Genomic DNA, 14,768 nt, shown 5'->3' with positions numbered 1-14,768 from the left:
CCTTCCGTTCATCCTCCAGTCAGTCAGCGGTCCACAGCAGCAGATGTATAGGGGTTGGGTGGCTGCGATGCGGCTTCAGTAGAGAACAGCTACCCGCTGTCCGAATCCCTCAGACCGACAGACGAACCGATGCCCGTTATACCAACCCTCCTCCTCCTCCTCCTCCTCTCTGTCTCTCTCTCCGGCCTGCCCTCTGTCCGCGACGGGGCGGCCTCTCCCCTGGTAGAGGTTAAGAGCGCGAGACGCACCGTATTCCAAACAGATTTTCCGGTGTGCTGATTTTCACGGAGCTGTTTGTGCGTGCTTTACGTGCATGTGACGGGAGAGCTCGAGCTCACACTCACCTCCTCCCAGTTCCCGCTGTTAAATGTCGTTGTTATCAAAGCATCAGAACGACAGAACCAGCCGCTCCGTCATCAGAACGAAACAAACGGTGAAATTGCAATGTTACCATCAGTTCACACCACGGCTATTACATAAACATCACCGGCCAGCTGTGCACGAGCCACGCCAGTTGTAATCCCCGGGCTGATGTGGTGGAAACGACCAGAGCGCGTGCAGCTGTGTGTGTCAGAGTCCGTTTCCAGTTTCACCAGTCGCGAGGGGTCGACCGAGATTGCGACGTTAAAAGGCTCGGCCGCGTGCAGGCAACGGATCGCGCGAGCTACTACGGGACAGAACACTATCATCTCTGAGTAGGCTATGTGTGTCAGTCAGAGTGGATCAGAGAGAGAGAGACAGAGAGAGTGACAGAGAGACACAGAGAGTGACACACAGAGACAGAGAGAGAGAGAGAGAGAGAGAGAGAGAGAGAGAGAGAGAGAGAGAGAGACAGAGAGACAGAGAGGGACAGAGAGGGAGAGAGACAGAGAGTGACAGAGAGAGTGACAGAGAGAGGACAGAGAGAGAGACAGAGAGAGAAGAGACAGAGAGACAAAGACAGAGAGAGAGAGAGAGAGAGAGAGAGAGAGAGAGAGAGAGAGAGAGAAAGACAGAGAGAGACAGAGAGAGAGAGAGAGAGAGACAGAGAGACAGAGAGACAGAGACAGAGAGACAGAGAGAGAGCGAGAGAGAGACAGAGTGTGTGTGTGTGTGTGTGTGTGTGTGTGTGTGTGTGTGTGTGTGTGTGTGTGTGTGTGTGTGTGTGTGTGTGTGTGTGTGTGTGTGTGTGTGTGTGTGTGTGTGTGTGTGTGTGTGTGTGTGTAAATATAGACCTGTCTCTTCGGCTGAAGACAGAATCAGGACAAAACAGGTCAAAGATGATAATGGCAGATTTTATTTAATGTAATCTGAATTTAATCTGATCTGTTTTTGGTGTCAATAATCAGTTAAACAAACAGTCTAATATCTAATATAAACTGTTGCTCAGCATGGAGTTACAGGGTCCTGAGTGGTTTAAAAATAATAATAATAATATTATATATGCCATTTAGCAGACACTTTTATCCAAAGCGACTTACAGTCATGTGTGCATACATTCTACGTATGGGTGGTCCTGGGATTGAACCCACTACCTGGCGTTATAAGCGCCATGCTCTACCAACTGAGCTACAGAACAACAGAGAACTAAGAATCATGGGTAAAAAAAGACCTACAACAATAACTACAGGTTTTATACTACTAGGTTACAGCTACTATAACTACAGGTTTTATACTACTAGGTTACAGCTACTATAACTACAGGTTTTATACTACTAGGTTACAGCTACTATAACTACAGGTTTTATACTACTAGGTTACAGCTACTATAACTACAGGTTTTATACTACTAGGTTACAGCTACTATAACTACTAGGTTACAGTTTAACTACAGGTTTTATACTACTAGGTTACAGCTACTATAACTACAGGTTTTATACTATAACTACAGGTTACAGCTACTATAACTACAGGTTTTATACTACTAGGTTACAGCTACTATAACTACAGGTTTTAATACTACTATCAGGTTACAGCTACTATAACTACAGGTTTTATACTACTAGGTTACAGCTACTATAACTACAGGTTTTATACTACTAGGTTACAGCTACTATAACTACAGGTTTTATACTACTAGGGTTACAGCTACTATAACTACAGGTTTTACTATAACTACAGGTTTTATACTATACTAGGTTACAGCTACTATAACTACAGGTTTTATACTATAACTAGGTTACAGCTACTATAACTACAGGTTTTATACTACTAGGTTACAGCTACTATAACTACAGGTTTTATACTACTACTAGGTTACAGCTACTATAACTACAGGTTTTATACTACTAGGTTACAGCTACTATAACTATAACAGGTTTTATACTACTAGGTTACAGCTACTATAACTACAGGTTTTATACTACTAGGTTACAGCTACTATAACTAGGTTACAGGTTTTATACTACTAGGTTACAGCTACTATAACTACAGGTTTTATACTACTAGGTTACAGCTACTATAACTACAGGTTTTATACTACTAGGTTACAGCTACTATAACTACAGGTTTTATACTACTAGAGTTACAGCTACTATAACTACAGGTTTTATACTACTAGGTTACAGCTATATAACTACAGGTTTTATACTACTAGGTTACAGCTACTATAACTACAGGTTTTATACTACTAGGTTACAGCTACTATAACTACAGGTTTTATACTACTAGGTTACAGCTACTATAACTACAGGTTTTATACTAGGTTACAGCTACTTTATTATCAGGTTTATACTACTAGTGTTACAGCTACTATAACTACTGGTTTTATACTCCTCCTATCCCCTCCCTACTATAACTCTTCGGTTTTATACTCTCTAGGTTCAGTTCCTGCTCCCAGCTGTTTATTCCCCCTAATCTCATTTAGTCTTCCACACCTGTTCCTGATCCTTTCCCCTGATTAGAGTCCTATTTATTCCTTTGTGTTCAGCTCCTGTGCCGTCAGGTTCCTTGTATTGTATTCACCATGTTGTGATTTGGTTCGCCCCTGTCCTGTCGTATTTTTGCCGTGATTGTTATCACCCTGTCCTGTCGTGTTTTGTGCCTTCATCAGACGCTGCGTGAGCAGGTGTTCAGTCGACTACGGCTAGGTTACCCGGGCGACCTGCAGTCTGTGGCGCTTCTCCAGTTGTTTTCCCTCTACCAAATCTAGAGGATGTCAGTTATTCCGTTTTGAACTATTAAACTCTGTTTCTGTTAAGTCGCTTTTGGGTCCTCTTTTACCTGCATGACAACAGGTTACAGCTACTATAACTACAGGTTTTTATACTACTAGGTTACAGCTACTATAACTACAGGTTTTATACTACTAGGTTACAGCTACTATAACTACAGGTTTTATACTACTAGGTTACAGCTACTATAACTACAGGTTTTATACTACTAGGTTACAGCTACTATAACTACAGGTTTTATACTACTAGGTTACAGCTACTATAACTACAGGTTTTATACTGCTAGGTTACTAGGTTACAGCTACTATAACTACAGGTTTTATACTACTAGGTTACAGCTACTATAACTACAGGTTTTATACTACTAGGTTACAGCTACTATAACTACAGGTTTTATACTACTAGGTTACAGCTACTATAACTACAGGTTTTATACTACTAGGTTACAGCTACTATAACTACAGGTTTTATTCTACAGGTAAACACACTACAGCTCTTGTTTTCCTCTTTGGCTTCTTTTGCTTCTTTGGCCTCAATAGCTTTCTGAGTCTCAATGTGCTTCCTCCGATCCTCCTCCTCCTATACACAGAGAGAGAGAGAGAGAGAGAGAGAGGGAGGAGAGAGAGAGAGAAGAGAGAGAGAGAGAGAGAGAGAGAGAGAGAGAGAGAGGGAGAGAGAGAGAGAGAGAGACAGAGAGAGAAGAGAGAGAGAGAGAGAGAGAAAGAGAGAGAGGAGAGAGAGAGAGAAAGAGAGGGAGATCAGAGAGAGGGGAAAGAGAGGAGAGAGAGACAGACAGAGAGAGACAGAGAGAGAGAGAGAGAGAGAGAGAGGGAGAGAGAAAGAGAGGGAGAGAGAGAGAGAGAGAGAAGAGAGAGAGAGAGAGAGAGAGAAAGAGAGAGAGAGAGAGAGAGAGAGAGAGAGAGAGAGAGAGAGAGAGACAGAGAGAAGAGAGAGAGAGAGAGAGAGAGAGAGAGAGAGAGAGAGAGAGAGTATTAAAAACAGACACGTCCTCTACATATTTACTTTTTATTTCACCTTTATTTAACCAGGTAGGCTAGTTGAGAACAAGTTCTCATTTTGCAACTCGACCTGGCCAAGATAAAGACAACATAGCAGTTAACAAGTCAATAACAATTAGACAATGTGTATGAGGAAGGTAGAATAATTACAATTTTGCAGATTAACGCTGGAGTGATAAATGATCAGATGGTCATGTACAGGTAGAGATATTGGTGTGCAAAAAGCAGAAAAGTAAATAAATACTGTGGGGATGAGGTAGGTGAAAATGGGTGGGCTATTTTTCCAATAGACTATGTACAGCTGCATGATCGGTTAGCTGCTCAGATAGCTGATGTTTGAAGTTGGTGAGGGAGATAAAAGTCTCCAACTTCAGCGATTTTGCAATTCGTTCAGTCACAGGCAGCAGAGTACTGGAACGAAGGCGTAAATGAGGTGTTGCCTTTAGGATGTTGATACACCTGCTTTGCAGGTGGGTGTTGGGATCGTGATCAGTGAACTGAGATAAGGCGGAGCTTTACCTAGCATGGACTTATAGATGACCTGGAGCCAGTGGGTCTGGCAACGAATATGTAGAGGGGCCAGCCGACTAGAGCATACAGGTCGCAGTGGTGTGTGGTATAAGGTGCTTTAGTGACAAAACGGATGGCACTGTGATAAACTGCATCCAGTTTGCTGAGTAGTGTTGGAGGCAATTTTGCAGATGACATTCGCCAAAGTCGAGGATCGGTAGGATAGTCAGTTTTACTAGGGTAAGTTTGGCGGCGTGAGTGAAGGAGGCTTTGTTGCCGGAATAGAAAGCCGACTCTAGATTTGATTTTCGATTGGAGATGTTTGATGTGAGTCTGGAAGGAGAGTTTACAGTCTAGCCAGACACCTAGGTACTTATAGGTGTCCACATATTCAAGGTGGAACCATCCAGGGTGGTGATGCTGGTCAGGCAGGCAGGTGCAGCAGTGAACAGTTGCAAAGCATGCATTTGGTTTTACTAGCGTTTAAGAGCAGTTGGAGGCCACGGAAGGAGAGACAGAGACACAGTGAACAGACACATGTCCTCTTTAGGAGACAGAGACACAGTAAAACAGACACATGTCCTCTTTAGGGTTAGAGGTCAGAGGGGTCAGGGGAAAGGGGTCAAGGGTTAGGAGAGATCAGGGGTTAGGAGAGGTCATGGGGTTAGAGATCAGGGGTTAGGAGAGGTCAGGGGTTAGTACAGGTCAGGAGGAGGGAGAGATCAGGGGTTTGGAGGTCAGGGGTTAGAGATCAGGGGTTTGGAGAGGATCAGGGGGTTTGGGGTTAGGAGAGGTCTGGGGTTAGGGAGGTCAGGGGTTAGGAGAGATCAGGGGTTAGGAGAGGTCAGGGATTAGGAGGTCAGGGGTTTGGAGAGCTCAAGGGTTAGGAGAGGTCAGGGATTAGGAGAGGTCAGGGGGTTAGGAGAGGTCAGGGGTTAGGACAGGTCAGGGGGTTAGGGGGTTAGGTCAGGGGGGTTTGGAGAGGTCAGGGGTTAGGAGGTCAGGGGTTAGGAGAGGTCAGGTCAGGGGTCAGGGATTAGGAGAGGTCAGGGGTTAGGAGAGGTCAGGGGTTAGGGGAGAGGTCAGGGGGGGGTCAGGGTTAGTGGTCAGGAGAGAGGTCAGGGGTTAGGGTCAGGGGTTAGGTCAGGGTTAGGAGAGGTCAGGGGTTAGGAGGGGGTTAGGAGTGGTCAGGGGTTAGGAGAGATCAGGGGTTAGGAGAGGTCAAGGGTTAGGAGAGATTAGGGGTTTGGAGAGATCAAGGGTGGAAGATAGGAGAGGTCAGGAAAGTTGACTATTTCCATCTCTTTCTCCACATGAAGGTTAGAGTTTAGGGGCGAGTGAGAGGTGAGGGGTTGGAGGAGAGGTCAAGGGTTAAAGGTGACATACTTGGGCCCTGTCCTTCTTGGCTCTTTCCATCTCTTTCTCCAGAAACTGCACCAGATCCTTCAGGTTCCTCTGACCAGAGTAGGCTACCACCTGGAGAGAGACACAGCAAAGGACCTTGTGAAGATGCTGGAGGAAACAGGTACAAAAGTATCTATATCCACAGTGAAACGAGTCCTATATCGACATAACCTGAAAGGCCGCTCAGCAATGAAGAAACCCCCGCTCCAAAACCGCCATAAAAAAGCCAGACTACGGTTTGACTGCACATGGGGACAAAGATCGTACTTTTTGGAGAAATGTCCTCTGGTCTGATGAAACAAAATTAGAACTGTTTGGCCATAATGACCATCGTTACGTTTGGAGGGAAAAGGGGGAGCCTTGCAAGTCGAAGAACACCATCCCAACACGGGGTGGCAGCATCATGTTGTGGGGTGCTTTGCTCTGGAGGGACTGGTGCACTTCACAAAATAGATGGCATCATGAGGAGGAAATGCTGTGGATATATTGAAGCAACATCTCAAGACATCAATCAGTCAGAAGTTAAAGCTTGGTCACAAATGGGTCTTCCAAATGGACAATGACCCCAAGCATACTTCCAAAGTTATGTCAAAATGGCTTAAGGACAACAAAGTCAAGGTATTGGAGTGGCCATCACAAAGCCTGACCTCAATCCTATAGAACATTTGTGGGCAAAACTGAAAAAGTATATATAGTGTGTATATATAGTGTGTATATAGTATATATAGTGTGTATATATAGTGTGTATATATAGTGTGTATATATAGTGTGTATATTGTGTATATATAGTATGTATAGTGTGTATATATAGTATATATAGTATATATAGTGTGTATAGTGTGTATATATAGTGTGTATATATTGTGTGTATATATAGTGTGTATATAGTATATATGTATATATATGTATAGTGTGTATATATAGTGTGTATATATAGTGTGTATATATAGTGTGTATATTGTGTATATATAGTGACCTCAATCCTATAGAACATTTGTAGGGCAAAACTGAAAAAGTGTATATATAGTGTGGCAAGATATTATATAGAGGTATATATAAAGTGTGACTCAGTTACATAGCTGTGTAGTGGAGAATGTGCCAAAATTGTATACCCAACTTATGTATATCTATAGTCAGGAAGGCTACAAACCTGACTCATAGTGTCAGGAGGAATGCCAAAATTCATATGTGTGTAAACAATTTAAAGGCAATGATACCAAATACTAATTGAGTGTATGTAAACTTCTGACCCACTGGGAATGTGATGAAAGAAATAAAAGCTGAAATAAATCTCTCTACTATTCTCACATTTCACAATGTTAAAATAAATAGTGATCCTACTGACCTAAAGGGAATTTTTACTAGTGTTAAATGTCAGGAATTTGTATTTGGCGAAAGTGTATGTAAATATGACTTCAACTGTATCATGTGAATATATAATGTGTGTGTATAAAGTATGTATATATGGTGTGTATATAATGTGTGTTTTATATAGTGTGTATATAAGTTTTATATAGTGTGTATATATAATGTGTATATATAGTGTGTATAATGTGTATATATAGTGTGTATAATAGTGTGTATATATAGTGTCAATATATAATGTGTATATATAGTATATATAATGTGTATATATAGTGTGTATATATAATGTCTATATATAGTATATATAGTGTGTATATATAATGTGTATATATATTAGTATATATAGTGTGTATATATAGTGTTTTTAAATGTATAATGTGTGTATATATAGTGTGTATATATATAGTGTTTATATAGTTGTATATATAGTGTGTTTTTTAAAATGTAATGTAAATGTGTTTATATATTCTGTATATATAGTGTGTATATGTATATATAGTATATAAGTGTGTATATATAATGTTTATATATAGTGTGTATTTATAATGTGTATAATATGTGTATATATATAGTGTGTATAATATGTGTATATATATATATAGGTGTATATAATGTGTGTATATATAGTGTGTATAGTGTGTATATATAATGTGTATATATAGTGTGTATAGTGTGTATATATAATGTATATATAGTGTGTATATATAGTGTGTATATATAGTGTGTATATATATGTGTATATATATAGTGTGTATATAATGTGTGTATATATAATGTGTATAGTGTGTATATATAGTGTGTATATATAGTGTGTAAGTGTGTATATATGTGTGTATAGTGTGTATATATAGTGTGTATAGTGTGTATATAATGTGTGTATATATATGCATATGTGTATATATAGTGTGTATATATAATGTGTATATATAGTGTGTATATATGTGTGTATAAGTGTGTATATATAATGTGTATAGTGTGTATATATAGTGTGTATATATAGTGTGTATAGTGTGTATATATAGTGTGTATAATGTGTGTATATATAGTGTGTATATATAATGTCTATATATAGTATATATAGTGTGTATATATAGTGTGTATATATAATGTCTATATATAGTATATATAGTTGTATATATAATGTCTATATATAGTATATATAGTGTGTATATATAGTGTGTATAATGTGTGTATATATAGTGTGTATATATAGTGTGTATATATAGTGTTTTAAATGTAATGTAAATGTGTTTATATATAGTGTGTATATATAGTGTGTATATATAGTGTGTATATATATGTGTATATATAGTGTTTATATATAGTGTGTATATATAGTGTGTATAATATGTGTATATATATAGTGTGTATAATATGTATATATATATATAGTGTGTATATATAATGTGTGTATATATAGTGTGTATAGTGTGTATATATAATGTGTATATATGTGTGTATAAGTGTGTATATATAGTGTATGTATAGTGTGTATATATGTGTATGTATAGTGTATATAATGTGTGTATATATAGTGTGTATAGTGTGTATATAATAGTGTGTATATATAGTGTATATAGTGTGTATATATAGTGTGTGTATATAGTGTGTATATATAGTGTTTTTAAATGTAATGTAAATGTGTTTATATATAGTGTGTATATATAGTGTGTATATATAGTGTGTATATAATTATGTATATATAGTGTTTATATATAGTGTGTATATATAGTGTGTATAATATGTGTATATATAGTGTGTATAATATGTGTATATATATATATAGTGTGTATATAATGTGTGTATATATAGTGTGTATAATGTGTATATATAATGTGTATATATAGTGTGTATATATAGTGTGTATATATATATGTGTATATATGTGTATATATAGTGTGTATATATAGTGTGTATATATAGTGTGTATATATAGTGTGTATAATGTGTGTATATATAGTGTGTATATATAATGTCTATATATAGTATATATAATGTGTATATATAGTGTGTATATATAATGTGTATATATAGTATATATAGTGTGTATATATAATGTCTATATATGTATATATAATGTGTATATATAGTGTGTATAATGTGTGTATATATAGTGTGTATATATAGTGTGTATATATAGTGTTTTTAAATGTAATGTAAATAGTGTTTATATATAGTGTGTATATATAGTGTGTATATATAGTGTGTATATATAGTGTGTATATATAGTGTTTATATATAGTGTGTATATATAGTGTGTATAATATGTGTATATATATAGTGTGTATAATATGTGTATATATATATATAAGTGTGTATATAATGTGTGTATATATAGTTATGTATAGTGTGTATATATAATGTGTATATATAGTGTGTATAGTGTGTATATATAGTGTGTATAGTGTGTATATATAGTGTGTATATATAGTGTGTATAATATGTGTATATATATATAGTGTGTATATAATGTGTGTATATATAGTGTGTATAGTGTGTATATATAATGTGTATATATAGTGTGTATAGTGTGTATATATAGTGTGTATAGTGTGTATATATAGTGTGTATAGTGTGTATATAATGTGTGTATATATAGTGTGTATAGTGTGTATATATAGTGTGTATATATAGTGTGTATATAGTGTGTATATATAGTGTGTGTATATAGTGTGTATATATAGTGTTTTTAAATGTAATGTAAATGTGTTTATATATAGTGTGTATATATAGTGTGTATATATAGTGTGTATATATAGTGTGTATATATAGTGTTTATATATAGTGTGTATATATAGTGTGTATAATATGTGTATATATATAGTGTGTATAATATGTGTATATATATATATAGTGTGTATATAATGTGTATATATAGTGTGTATAGTGTGTATATATAATGTGTATATATAGTGTGTATAGTGTGTATATATAGTATATGTGTAGTGTGTATATATAGTGTGTATATATAGCGTGTATAGTGTGTATATATAGTGTGTATAATGTGTGTATATATAGTGTGTATATATAATGTCTATATATAGTATATATAGTGTGTATATATAATGTCTATATATAGTATATATAGTGTGTATATATAATGTCTATATATAGTATATATAGTGTGTATATATAGTGTGTATAATGTGTGTATATATAGTGTGTATATATAGTGTGTGTATATATAGTGTTTTTAAATGTAATGTAAATGTGTTTATATATAGTGTGAATATATATAGTGTGTATATATCTGTTGTGTATATATATGTGTATATATATCTATTTATATATAGTGTGTATATATAGTGTGTATAATATGTGTATATATAATGTGTATAATATGTGTATATATATATATAGTGTTTATATAATAGTGTGAACACCACATTATATATATAGTGTGTATAGTGTGTATATATAATGTGTATATATAGTGTGTATAGTGTGTAACCTATATATGTGTATTAATAGAATAGTGTGTATATATAGTGTGTATATATATCTATGTGTATAATATGTGTATATATATATAGTGTGTATATAAGTGTGTATATATAGTGTGTATAGTGTGTATATATAATATGTATATATAGTGTGCATAGTGTGTATATATAGTGTGTATAGTGTGTATAATGTGTATATATATAATGTGTATATATAGTGTGTATATATAATGTGTATATATAGTGTGTATATATAGTGTGTATATATAATGTGTATGTATAGTGTGTATAATGTGTGTATATATAATGTGTATATATAGCTGTGTGTATATATAATCAGGTTGTATATATAGTGTGTATATAGTGTGTATATATAGTGTGTATATATAGTGTGTATATATAGTGTGTATATATAATGTATATATAGTGTGTATATATAATGTGTATAATAGTGTGTATAGTGTGTATATATAGTGTGTATATATAGTGTGTATATATAGTGTGTATATATAGTGTGTATATATAGTGTGTATATATATTGTGTATAGTGTGTATATATAGTGTGTATATATAGTGTGTATAATGTGTATATATAGTGTGTGTATGTATAGTGTGTATATATAGTGTGTATATATGTGTGTATATATAGTGTCTTATATATAGTGTGTATATATAGTGTGTATAATGTGTGTATAATGTGTATATATCCCGGTGTGTGTATATATCAAGTGTGTATAATTTGTCTACCCTCTCTGCGTGCAGGGGCGGGGAACAGGCGGAGGGCGGGAGGGATAGCGTTCTCTCATCGACAGGTTGAAGTCATTGGCTGAGGCGTCGAGGGACGGAGAGGGGCGATGACAACTTCCTCTCTGTCCAGGAAGTGAGGGACTAACTCCTCCCACAGTGGGAACAGAGAACGACTCTCTTCACTGTAGGGCAGGTCTACACACAAACACACACAAACACACAAACACACACAAACACACAAACACAAACACAAACACACACACACACAAACACAGGGGAAACACACAAACAGGTAGGGACAACACAAACACACACACAAACACACACACAAGGTGGAGGGACACAAACACACACCACACACACAATTAGAACCCAGAGGAACAATTATAGAGTTGTGTTCTAGAATAGTTCCCCTGAGGAACACCACATTCTATCTATCTTTTCCTAGAGAATAGAACCCTGAGAAACACCATGTTCTATCTATTCCTAGAATAGAACCCAGAGGAACACCACATTCTATCTGTTCCTAGAATAGAGACCAAGAGGAACACCACATTCTATCTATCTATTCCTAGAATCGTTCCCCAGAGGAACACCACATTCTATCTATCTATTCCTAGAATAGAACCCTGAGAACACCACATTCTATCTATCTATTCCTAGAATAGAACCCTGAGAACACCACATTCTATCTGTTTCTAAAATAGAACCTGAGGAACACCACATTCTATCTATCTATTCCCTAGAATAGAACCCTGAGAACACCACATTCTATCTATCTATTCTAGATTATAGCCCTGAGGAACACCACATTCTATCTGTTCCTAGAATATAGACCAGAGGAACACCACATTCTATCTATCTATTCCTAGAATAGAAGTTCCCCTGAGAGGGAACACCACATTATATCTATCTATTCCTAGAATAGTTCCCCTGAGGAACACCACATTATATCTATTCTAGAATAGAACCCTGAGGAACACCACATTATATCTAGTTCCTAGAATAGAACCCTGAGGAACACCACATTCTATCTATCTATTCCTAGAATAGAACCCTGAGGAACACCACATTATATCTACTCCTAGAATAGAACCCTGAGGAACACCACATTCTATCTATCTATTCCTAGAATATTCCCCTGAGGAACACCACATTATATCTATCTGTTTGTCGAATAGAACCCTGAGAACACCACACATTCTATCTATCTATTCCTAGAATAGAACCCAGAGTGTGTGTGTGTGTGTGTGTGTGTGTACCTACCTACAGAACATTATGAAGGCTGTCTTGTCAGGTTGAAGGCCAGTCTCTCCCAGGTTCTCTCCCCTACCAGCTGTATAACTGGCTTCTGGTCCCAGTCAGCAGGCAGAGCCTCACTCTGCATCTTAGGCTGTGTTCAGTACCTATAGTTCCCCTGTGTAGTATAGTAGTATATGTTATTAGTTCCCACACATTACACACACACACACCACACAGTTGTTGTGTTGTACACCTACCTTTCACACACACACATTACACACAGTACACACGTTCCCACACAGGGCACAGCATATTATAGTACACACACACACACACACACACACAAACTTTAAGTGAACATGTGGACCTTGTGAAGTATGTTTAATTGGTGTATGAAGGTGTGTGTGTGTGTGTGTGTATAGTAGTGTGTTGTAGTGCGTGTGTGTGTGATTATAGTGTGTATTGCGTGTACCTATAGTTCCCCTGTGTGCGTGTAGTTGTGTGTAGTACCTGTGCGTTGTGCGGTAAGGCAGCAGCAGTGTGTGCGTAGTTGTTGTGCTGTAGTACCTATTGTTCCCCTGTGTGTACCTGTGCGGTGCCATCCAGGTAGGTCTTACAGAACGCTATAATGTAGTGGCGTGTCCAGTGTGTCCCCTTTGGCAGGTGATAGGGTCAACGTGACTCGTCAGATTAACCAATCGCACCATCGGAGCCTCACTCTCCCGGACACGGAAATACTCCAACATTCTACCATTCCTCGGCTCGTCCACGTCTACCATCACAAATAATACCTGGAGATTGGTGGAGAGGGGAGGGAGGGTGGAGGTGGAGGGACGGAGAGGAGGAGGAGGTGGAGGGATGGAGAGGGGAGGGGAGGAGAGGAGGTAGGGAGGCAGGGAGGTAGGGGGAGTTGGAGGGACGGAGAGGGAGGAGGAGGTGGAACGATGAGAGAGGGCAGGGAGGAGAGTGGAGGGAGGGGAGAGAGGAGGGAGGAGGTGGAGGAGACGGAGAGGGAGGGAGGTAGGAGGAGGGAGGGAGGAGGTGGAGGGACGGAGAGGGGAGGGAGAGTAGGGAGGAGGTGGAGGGACAGAGAGGGGAGGAGGTAGGGAGGAGAGTGGAGGGACGGAGAGAGGGAGGGAGGTAGGGAGGAGGTGGAGGGACAGAGAGGGGAGGGAGGTAGGAGGTAGGAAAGAGGAGGTGGAGGGGGACGGAGAGGAGGGAGGTGAGGGAGGAGGTGGAGAGGAGGAGAGGAGGGAGGAGGGAGGAGGTGGAGGGACAGAGAGGGGAGGGAGGTAGGGAGGTAGGGAGGAGGTGGAGGGACGGAGAGGGAGGGAGGTAGGGAGGAGGAGGAGGGACGGAGAGGAGGGAGGGAGGTGGAGGGACGGAGAGGGAGGGAGGGAGGTGGAGGGACGGAGAGGGGAGGAGGGAGGTGGAGGGACGGAGAGGAGGAGAGGAGGTGGAGGGACGGAGAGGAGGGAGGAGGTGGAGGGACGGAGAGGGGAGGGAGTAGGGAGGTAGGGAGGAGGTGGAGGGACGGAGAGGGGAGGGAGGGTATAGGGAGGAGGTGGAGGACAGAGAGAGGAGGAGGTAGGGAGGTAGGGAGGAGGTGGAGGGACTATGGAGAGGGGAGCAGTGTGTAGGAGTAGAGGGGGAGGGACATAGTTCCCGAGGGAGAGGGAGGTGTTGAGGGACAGAGAGGGAGGCAGGAGGTGGAGGGACAGAGGGAGGAGGAGTACCTATCGTTCCCCTGAGAGTGAGGGGAGCAGGTGTATTATAGTAGTTGTGTTGTAGTACCTATAGTTCCCCTGTGTATTATAGGAGTTGTGTTGTAGTGCCTAGAGTTCCCCTGTAGAGGGACAGCAGCAGAGAGTTGTATTATAGTAGTT

General features: G+C 38.8%; 1 pseudogene; it reads right to left on the bottom strand.

Moving 5' to 3' along the window:
• Positions 1-3,643: 3,643 nt before the first annotated feature.
• The window catches only part of LOC124022870, a 64,131-nt pseudogene continuing 53,006 nt past the window's right edge, over positions 3,644-14,768 (bottom strand).

This window comes from Oncorhynchus gorbuscha, unplaced genomic scaffold (genome assembly GCF_021184085.1).
Source record: "Oncorhynchus gorbuscha isolate QuinsamMale2020 ecotype Even-year unplaced genomic scaffold, OgorEven_v1.0 Un_scaffold_1461, whole genome shotgun sequence".
NCBI classification, from domain to species: Eukaryota; Metazoa; Chordata; class Actinopteri; order Salmoniformes; family Salmonidae; genus Oncorhynchus; species Oncorhynchus gorbuscha.
Note: the sequence above shows the minus strand (reverse complement) of the source record. Positions and strands in the feature narration are given on the sequence as shown.